The following is a 10510-nucleotide window of genomic DNA, read 5'->3' on the forward strand; positions in this document are numbered from 1 at the left end:
CAAGGGAGTTCCAATATTCTGTTTTAAAAGGACATGTGCAACGAGCAGATGGCAACAGAAGACTACACTTATTTCTTATTGCAAAACAGCCCTGAGCGCATGAGAGTCAGGTGTGAAGAACTGTAGAGCTATCTGATCAAAAAATACATCACAATTTTCTAAACGATTCATAGATTTTGAGGCATGAGTCATGTTCTAAATTTCTACAGCGGCAATCAGGATGTCTGAATTCAACTTATGCTCTATCAACCAAACTGCCTCAGTTTCAAGAGTTAACTGATTAAGCTAAAAAGCAAATGATGACCATCAAGCCCCTACATTTTAGGGAAAGCAGGCCTCATTTGGTAGAACCAACTTTGACCCACTCGCCTCTAATCTCATCTGCATCTCCAATTATTCCTACTTGTTTCCCTCACTTTGCCATCAAAACTAAATTAAGCACTGAAGTTTCTCATTGCTCATAAATTAAACTACCCAGAAGTAGAAACAAACACGATTCCCCAAACTGGAAGTTGAACTGTCACAGTATTCTAGGGATCAGTAAGGTCTGCTGGTAAGTACAAAGATTTGACAGTCGTACGACTACGGACTAATCCAGCTCCTCTATTTACAAGCCTTAAGGAAATATGCAACCTCTTTCCAAGTCAGAATGTCCTCATTTGTGGGACGCCTGGGTGGCTCAGTCGGTTAAGCATCTGCCTTCGGCTCAGGTCATGATCCCAGGGTTCTGGGATTGAGTCCCACATCGGGCTCCTTGCTCAGTAAGGAGCCTGCTTCTCCCTCTGCCTGCCTGTCTCTCTCTCTCTTTCTGATAAATAAGTAAAATCTTAAAAAAAAAAAAGTCCTCATTTGTAACATTACCCTTCTCCTTAGAGACTACAGGAAAGTGTTCTGCCTGTCACAAAACTGCTCTTGACAAGGTCACCAATGACCCCTCCATTACTAAATCCAATGTCAAGTTCTAACCCGCATCTTCCTGACCTACCAGCAGCATTTGGCGTAGTTCATACTTCCTCTTCCTTGAAACACTTCTCTTGTCCTCCAAGTCTTCACACCTTCCTGATTGATCTCTAGCTTTAGTCTCCATTTTTCCTCATTTTTGACCTTTAAATGTTGGCATACCAAGAGCTCAGTCCTTGGACTTCTTTTCTGGCAACACTCCTTTCCTTCCATTCTCCCTCCTTCAGTGATTTCACCAAGTCTCACAGCTTAAATACCAACTATATGTTGATAATTACCAATTACAGCTTGGGGCTCTCTTCTGACTCCAAACTCACCTATCCAGCTTCCTACTCAGTATGTCCCTCCAGATGGCTAATTAGCTTCTCAGACTTGACCTGTTCAAAAGTGAGTCCCTGGTCTTCTTCCCCAAACTTGCCCTTTCCACAGTCTTCACCATCTTAGTTAATAACAACTCCATTTTTACAGCTTCATAGGCCAAAATCCTAGAATCATCTTTGATTCTTCTCTCACACATTCCACATCCCAATCCATCAGAAAACTCTACTGGCAATACCTTCAGAGAGTACTATATCCAGAACCCAAAGACTCCTCTATACCTTGACTACCGCCACCCCATTTCAAATTGCCAGCAACTCCCACTATGGATAATACAATAGCCTCTTAACTGGTCTCCCTGTTTCCACCCTTGCCCCCTTTACAATCTCAATAGAGCATGCAAAATGACACTATTTTTTTAAAAAATCACATCATATCACAAAGCTACTCAGAATTCCCCCTGTGCCTTCCTGTCTCACCCAGAGTAAAAGCCAAACTATATTACTGCCTATCCTACACAAGTGAGGCTGTTGTTCTCTCTCTTGCTTTCTCTTCATCCACTCTGGTTCTTGGTTTTCTTCAATTTATCAGGCAGGGTCTTATCTCAGAAGTGTCCCCCAGGTCTTCATGGTACACTCCCTCACCCCCTTCAGGTCTCTGCTAAAATGTCATCTTCTCAGGGAGGGGCCTTTCCTGACCAACATAAATTGTAAAATCCACCATCCCCACAGTATTTTATTGTATTTCTCCAAAGCATTTACAATCCTTTAACATACCAAACATTTTGCTTATTTGTCATCTGGCTTTCCCACTATAACGTAAGCTCCATGGAGGTGATGACTTATGTTTATTGTTCCATACTGTATTTCCAGTGCTTAGAATTTCTGCCACTTAGCAGGCACCCAAATATTTGTTGAATAAGTGAACAAAGTACTGAACAAAGTAGGTTTGTTTTGGTTTTCAAAAAAGTTGCAAATTAAAATCCATCTTGATTTTACATGCTTTGGATTTCACAGAAGAGTTGCTTATCAATTACTTTTTCTGTAACAATGTCAGCAATTAATATAAGTCCCTCTAATCAAATCCCTAACACACTAATTGTTTTTCACCAGCTGCAAGTTGTTCCTATATTGGAGCCTCTTTTATTCTATCTGTGACACATACGAAGCCAGACATACCACAGGACCTTGCAGCTAATTAGCTGACATGGTTTACTTTAATCACTACTACTCACAAAGCCCTGTTAATGAGTCACAAAACTGCTTCTTAAACTAAGTAAAGTGATATTTTATTAGTGTGAACTTTTCACTCCCCCAATGGTGGTTTTTATTGTTTGTTTGTATTTGAAATGTTTAGAGAAAAGAAGAACCCTTAAGGAAGACAGCCAAATAAATAACTTGAATGTGAGAACAGAAGGTAACTGGCACATTTTTATCAATCTGCTATCACTGACATATATTAACTACCAACATTCAGAGATAAATATGTACGTGCAAAATACTAGTAAAATACCTTGAGTGAGCTTGAAAGGTCATAAGTTAACAATTGCTAAGCTGAATGGAAGACAGTGGTTTAAAAAGCCATGTATTTCCAGTAATTTTCTATTCTAAAAGAGCCTGGAGAATAACCCTTGGCAATTCAGAAATTTTCTCTGCCCTGAACTACTCACCACTGCCCTAACATTTTATTGTTCCATCATTTTCTGACTCCCACTAACCCAAGCAACTATCGGGGGGGGTGGGGTGGGGAGAGAACCCTACATGTTCATTAAACATCACCAACACATTTTGGAAAAGATGCCTAATTTTATTTGAAGTATTTAATGTTTCATGAATATAGTATATATGTTAATAGAAAAAAATAAAAATTCCACTTAGACAAAGACTTTCTAAATGCAGTCATGATGTAGGGCTTCTCCTTCCAACAAAATTTTTTGCGCTCTTACTAGCAAAGTAGTTTTAAGTCATCAGATGAACCACATGCATAGAGTTCAGATTCTAAGTTGACATCATAATACTATGATTATGTAGGAATATAAGGTATCCTCTTATTGATGACAGGATTTCATTGGGCCACAGAAAAACTCTCAGCTGCTTCTGCTGATGATCAATGGCATGCACATAGCTAAGACTATGAACTTTGTATAAAGTGTAACAATGAAGGGGACAAAATGGGAAAAGAACCTACAAACCTCACTAACCTCATATTTTAATCACCTGCCCCAACAAACAGACAAGTGTCACAGAGAAATGTAATAGACAAACCAGGAATAAAGGCACTACCTAGTTCCAGGCCTAACACTACAAATACTAAAATTACTTCCAGATTTATACTATGAATTTTGATCTCTGTCTAGTAGAACACAACAAAGATAAAATCAATATTTGGAAATCAGTAGCATTTTCTTCTATCTATAATAATCTACTTTAAAATAGTATCTAGGCACAATATTTTTTTTAAACAACAACAACAACAAAAATTCTGCTCAGTCATAAATGGAAGACCATTCAATGTTCTTGGATAAGATGACCTAGTATTACGAAGATGTCAATTCTCCCCAAAATAAATCTATATATTCAATGCATCCTCAATCAAAATTCTAGTTATGTTGTTTTTAGAAACTCTAGCTCTAAAATATATAGAAAAGAGTAAAAATCCACAAATAGCTAAACCAACTTTGAAAATGGGCAAAGAGTGGAGAACTTGCCCTACCAGATACTTAACATCACTAGCCATTTGGAGGGGCAAATTAAGACCACAATGAGATATCACTACACATCTAAACAGCTAAAATAAAAATATAGTGGGGCTCCTGGGTGGCTCAGTCGGTTAAGCATCTGCCTTCGGCTCAGGTCATGATCCCAGGGTACTGGGATCGAGCCCCACATCAGGTTCTCTGCTTGGCGGGAAGCCTGCTTCTCCCTCTCCCACTCTCCCTGCTTGTGTTCCTCTCTCGCTGTTTCTCTCTCTGTCAAATAAATAAATAAAATCTTTAAAAAAATAAAATAAAAATATAGTGATAATACCAAATGCTGGCAAGGATGCAAAGAAACTCAATCTCTCATACATTGCTGGTGGGAACATAAAATGGTGCAGCCACTCTGCAAAAACAGTTTGGCAGTTTCTTCACAAACTAAATCTACACTTATCATACCACCCAGGATTCACCTTCCAAGGCAGTTATCCCAGAAAACGTGAAACTTCGTAGACACACACATACACACACACACACACTACAAGAATGTTCATTGCACCTTCATTTGTAATAGCCAAAAACTAGAAAGAGCCCCAATGTCCCAGTGAATGGTTACACAAACTGCAGTACACATATACCATGGAATACTACTCAAATTATGCAATAATTTGGATGAATCTCAAAAATTATCTCATGCAACAATTTGGATGAATCTCAATCTCAAAAAATCGTATGTTGTGTAATTCCATTTATACAGACTTCCTGTACAGATACAATTATAGAGATGGAAAACTGATTAGTGAGCAGAGGTTGGGGATTGAAAGGAGATGGATGTGACTAAAAAGGTGTAGCCGGAAGGAGATTTTCATGATGATGGAACAGTTCTCTATCTTGACTGCAGTGATGGTTACAGGTATCTACATAGGTGATAAAATGGCATTGAGCCATTCACAGGCATTGCACCCATGTCAATTTCTGGGTTTAGCTATTATACTATATATAGTTGGAGAAAATGTTAACAACTGGGTGATGTTATATAAAATGTAACCACTGGGGGAACCAGCCCTCTCTGTACTATTTTTGCAACTTCCTAGGATCTATAATTATTTCAAACACAGGCTAAAACAAAATGGGAAGAATTATTCACATAGGGGAAAAAATTAATACAAAGCCATTGTGTGAAAAACACATGGTATTACAGCAAGAGCAAACAAACCAAAGGAACACAATACAGTATTCAGAGTATGTATGAGAACTTGATATACAATGAGTGTAGCATCTTATCTAAGGGTAAAGGAGAGAATGCCACTTGGAAAACTGGCACACTATATGGAAAATAAACTGAATCTCTCCCTTGTGACATATAAAAAGACTCAGGATGCACTAAAGACCTACACATTTCACGGAAAACTATGAAGTTAGTAGAAAATAAAATAAGACTAATTTTATGACATAGGATTTGGGGAAAGACTTCTTAAAATCCCCAAAGCACAAACCATAGGCAAATTTTTAAAAATGTGACTACATCAAAATTGAGGATTTCTGTTCAATGAAGCACATCATGAAAAACGTTACAAATGACAAAACAGGAACAGGGATACTTAAAATATTTAAAAGACTAGTATCTAAGGAAATACAAGAGCTTCTGCAGATCAACAAGGAATGAAACCTCAAAAATGAGAGAGGGATGAACAATTTTACAAGAGGGAAAATCAAAAAGATAAAATGCACATGAAGAAATCCTCAACCTCCTTAGTAATAGTGAAATGTAATTTAAAATGAGATTTTACTTTGTATCAATTAGTGTGGAAAAACTAGGACACTGGATAACACTAAGCAACAGTGGAGCTACAAGGACATAGAAACCCCCCAGACCTGCCTGCATAGGTATATAAACTATTACAGTTTGTTCTGAAACACAATCTAGCAGTCCTTTGATAAAATATGTGAATGCCTTGTGATCCAGAAATCACATTCCTGGATGTAAATCTCAAAGAAAGCATCACAGAGATCTTGGAGGTCTGTTTATTATAGAATTGTTTACAGCAGTAGGAAAATAAAGGTAAAATGGGTACCTGCAAATAAGAGTAGATGGAAACCTGTCATGGATATACTCTCTGAAACACTGTGCAGCAGTCAGATGCAATGGAGAGTGACACAAATAGATCTTTTTTTTTTTTTTTAAAGATTTTATTTATTTATTTGACAGAGAGAGACACAGTGAGAGAGGGAACGCAAGCAGGAGGAGTGGGAGAGGGAGAAGCAGGCTTTCCGCTGAGCGGAGAGCCCGATGCGGGGCTCGATCCCAGGACTCTGGGATCATGACCTGAGCCGAAGGCAGACGCTTAACAACTGAGCCACCCAGGCGCCCCAGAAATAGATCTTTAAAACGTGGTAGGAAGAGAAAAAAAATTTCAATATACAATATTATATAACATATGTGATATGTAACATATAACATACAAAAGATACCGTATCTCTAAAAATCAAAAATGTGGGCACCCAAAACAATCCAAAACAATATACATTTAATAACACATACGAACATAAGTATACACATCACACATGTTAAAAACGGTTTCCCATGGGTTGATGAGCAAGGAAATGGAGTGGGAATTGGAAATAAAATACAATGAATAAAAAAAAAACAGGAGACACACCTTGAACAGCCAATGATGATCAATGAATTGAGAAAAATTAATTCAATCCTCTTCACCTGAGGTCCAAAAGAAACTTTAAGTACTCACACCTAACACAGAGAATGCTACTAAAGCTAAATGTTATCCTACTTTTCTCATGACAGACACAAAAACTAGCTCACTACTTTTAAAGTGTTCAATGCTAAGCCTGTTAAAGAGATAAACCACCCCACTCACTTTGCTTCAAAACAGAACTTATATCCAAGATAAAAATAAAAGGAAATTATAAGATACAAGACTCACTACTCAAAATGTAAGTTCCCATAATGATACTCAAATAAAGTAAGGCCCAGTCCCTTTGATTTACCTACCAAATCTTTTAAAATTTAGCTATGTACAGGTGGCAACAAGAAAAAGTGTATAGTCTAGTTTTAAGTAGAGCTCTGGAGTATCTTAAAAATAGAGACAGACATTTAAGTAAATAAATTCTCCATAATAATCTCTTGTTGAAATTAACAAGGCATTTACTATTTATTTATACCGTTTTCCCAATCTGAAATAACTAAGATGTTATTTTCAATGAAATCAAGGGCAGTTTTGGATTCTTCATAAATAAAGGCCTTTCAATACACTATTTTTACTTTTAAACTGCTCTCCACTTCCACTGTCACAAGTAGCTTATAAAGCAAGAAAATCTGTGTCATACCAAAATTTCAAAAACTCAATTTCTCTTTTACACCCTACGATTCTTGCCATCTTATTCATAAAGTCCTAAGCAATAAGCATCTAAAAGAGTCATAGCCTGCCATTTTTGGCTTATGGCAAATGTTACCATGAAAGCAAGCTGTTCCTCTCACTGAATCCTAAAATCCGCAGCATCAACATTGCCAGTGCTGTCCAAGATGCAACTGTACCTGCCATAATTTCAAGCTATAAGAACCAGCAAATTCTGCCTGGGACCTGAGAAATTGACAAAGCAAGTGAATCAAAACCTAAAACGCAATTTTTGAATCAAGGGCAGGGTAATGCTGACTCCAAACATATGGCTGCAGAACGCTGGGACCCAAAAGTAAGTAAGTGGGAGTAGCAGGTATCCTTAAACCAAGTCCTAGGGCAAAAGGATGGAGGGCAGGCAGGTGGCACCTCAAAGATGAAACTCTAACAGACGTTAGTACCTTAGGCAAGAGCAAACTAGAGAGGAGTACCAACAGGTAAGCAGAGCATGCGTACCCCAAAAGCAAGCACGTTATCTGAAAGCGCAGTCAATAACCACCCACTCATCACCACAAACCACCTCACTGTTTAGATTGCCACTGAGGGCAGGGCGGTCCCATCTCAAAACCAAGGCCAGTGTCACCTGAAGCAACTGTCATTCACCAGGCCAAGGAACCCCAAAGACCCCTGGCCGAATCCGCGCTCCAGGCAAAGCCGCCTAGCTGTGGGCCTGAACCTGCAGGCTCGGTCAAGACAGAACTTCCATCAGCAGCGCTCGAACAGCTGGCACCGCCCCCGGCCAGAACGGACTGCGACCCTTGACCCGCGGCCCCTGACCTTCACTGCAAGCACGTCCCATGCTGGGGTTCCCCCTGGATTAGCTCGAAAGCCTCCTCACCTGTCACAGCTTCATCTCATGCCGCGATGTCCGTCCCACCACCCATGGGCGCCCGTCAAAGGTGGACAAGGCGAGGACGTTATGTGAGGAAGATGTGGGGTGCTCAAATCCGGGTACGCAAACCACAACCCGAGCCCAGCCGGCGTCTCCCCACCGAGGTTGCAAGCTGCCGTTGCCGCCGCTGCAGTAAATCAGCTGACACCCAACTGCCGTGACTTTCGCGCAACTGTCGCAAAAATGAGGGGGAGGGAAATGATCATCATTTGCATACATGCCTGGCCGAGGCTGGAGCCAGAGAAGCCGGCCACGTTACCAAGGAGACGGAACGGAGGCTAGGGTGTCGACTGTGGGCAAAGAGTGCACGGCCGCCATTTTTATTATGGGAAGTTTGGTCTAGGCTCTCGTCTCGCCTCCAATGCCCATCCTAGGAGGACCAAGATGGAGGGAAGAATGAAATGGCAAGTCTAGGTGTTCCCAGGATGTTGCAAGTTTACTCTTCTGCCCTGCGACTCTGTCCAGACACTTGGAAAGTGTTAGCTCTGGAATTCAGTTACTGTTTCCTTCTGACCTCGAACTTAAATGTTGCCCACGACAGAGAGAGCCAGAGGAGGAACTCTGCTTCTGGACTAAAGGAAGTCTGACCTTGTGCAACATTCCTGTAGAGAAGAGGGAATGAATGTACACTCTCTGTGTGGGCGGTAGAGCCCGGTGTAGCGGGAGATCTGTTACTGTCATCTGGGGTATGATACTTCTCTTCATTGTCCTCAAGTCCCCATATAAAAAATAGGCATAATAACTTCATGGGTATCTAGGAGGCTAAACGAGCTCAATAAATGTTAATTACTTATTATGATTGCCCATCTGCCTCCCAAATATTTATTGAATGAATGAATAGTAGCCAAGGGAAAAACTGGTGCGATGCTGGTAGCCAATGAATGGTCAGTTTGTCCTTCATAATCTCACTAACGGATTTATAGGACAAGAATTCTATTGCAGTCCCCAAAAGTAAGTTCTGTAAACGAATCACCTGGGGAGGCTGTCAAAATGAAGTTTCTGATTCAGTAGGTCTAAAGTGGGTTTCTGAGAGCCTCCATTTCTAAGGAGTTCCCAGGTTCCCTTTGCTGCTGGTCCTTGGACTGAGTCCTGGGTAGCAAAATCCTATTGGATGCGTCTGAAGCAGGGGATTGACTAGGGGATTAGAACAGGGCAGAAACAACTCCTTGAGACAGGATTATTTCCTGTCAAAAGAGACCTAAGTGTTGGTTTAGTCAAAAGGCTTCCTGTCAATTTATTATTCCTGCAAGTGACGAACTCTTTCCTCCCCTTCTTTCCAGCATAGACAGTCCTCCTTCCTGCAACACATTGCAGACCTATCAGTGTTCTGGGGGGCACACCCCCTTTTCCCTCACTAGGCCATTTAGCCTCCTTTATGTCTAAGGTGTTGTTTCCTATATGCTGTTTATTTGTAGAGACCAGCTCTGCTGCCATCTTGAGAAAAACTAAATCATAATGTTGACCAAGGAATCAATAGAACACTTGAAAATCAGCAATTCTGAAATTGTCTTATACTGCAAATTGGGATTCTACGATTTTCTTCAACTTTTGACTAACTGCCTTGCAATCACATGGGGGCAGAGGAAGAGCAGGGAAATTATGTTAAATAGAAGAAATTAATTCTTTGGACAGCTGGGTTCAATATACTCATTCCCTCTGTTGTAATGATGAATACATTTAAACCATTAAGTTCATAATCCCCTTTACAATTTACAAGAACTTTTTGGAAATATAGGAAGCAGAGTGGTTACCAGGGGATAATCTTAGGCTTCATTAAAGCTTGTTTGGTTTGTAAAGGAAATCTATAAAATATCCCTCCTAGATAAAGTTGACTTTTATTCAACAAATATTAATTGAACTTACATGTTTCAAATACCTTCCCAGGAATACAAAGGTTAATAAGAAGATTAATGAGAAACCTTCAGACTACAAACACTCCGGCCCCTCTCTACCAAATTTACAAAACGTATTGCCAAAGTCTATATATAAATGCGTACAATCTCCTGAGCCACATGACTAAAATAAAGATTCAAATATTAATGAATAACATGCTTCTGTTTCAGAAAAATTCACACATTTTTATATGCACATATATATTTTACATGTGTAACCTTCCTGAAAATTAAGACTTGGACCTTCAGTAGTTGATCCTGAGTACATTTTTTGAGTAAATTATTTATTTATTCCTGTCATCTAGAGGAATTATACGAAAATCTTAAAAGATTTACACAA

At 39.7% G+C, this 10510-nt stretch overlaps 1 protein-coding gene across 2 annotated transcripts in view; it reads right to left on the minus strand.

Annotated features, from left to right (window-relative positions):
- Positions 1-8415, minus strand: part of WDR7 (WD repeat domain 7) — a 347094-nt gene extending 338679 nt beyond the window's left edge. The window contains exon 1 of one of the 2 annotated variants that reach the window (XM_034995695.1): positions 8225-8415. The gene's annotated coding sequence lies outside the window, so the exon portion shown is untranslated. The remainder of the gene's footprint in view (positions 1-8224) is intronic. The other variant, XM_034995694.1, reaches the window with a different exon arrangement.
- Between the last annotated feature and the right edge of the window lie 2095 nt (positions 8416-10510).

The sequence above is a fragment of the Mirounga leonina genome, unplaced genomic scaffold, assembly GCF_011800145.1.
Source record: "Mirounga leonina isolate KUSES-001 unplaced genomic scaffold, KU_Mleo_1.0 Mir_93, whole genome shotgun sequence".
Taxonomy (NCBI): Eukaryota; Metazoa; Chordata; class Mammalia; order Carnivora; family Phocidae; genus Mirounga; species Mirounga leonina.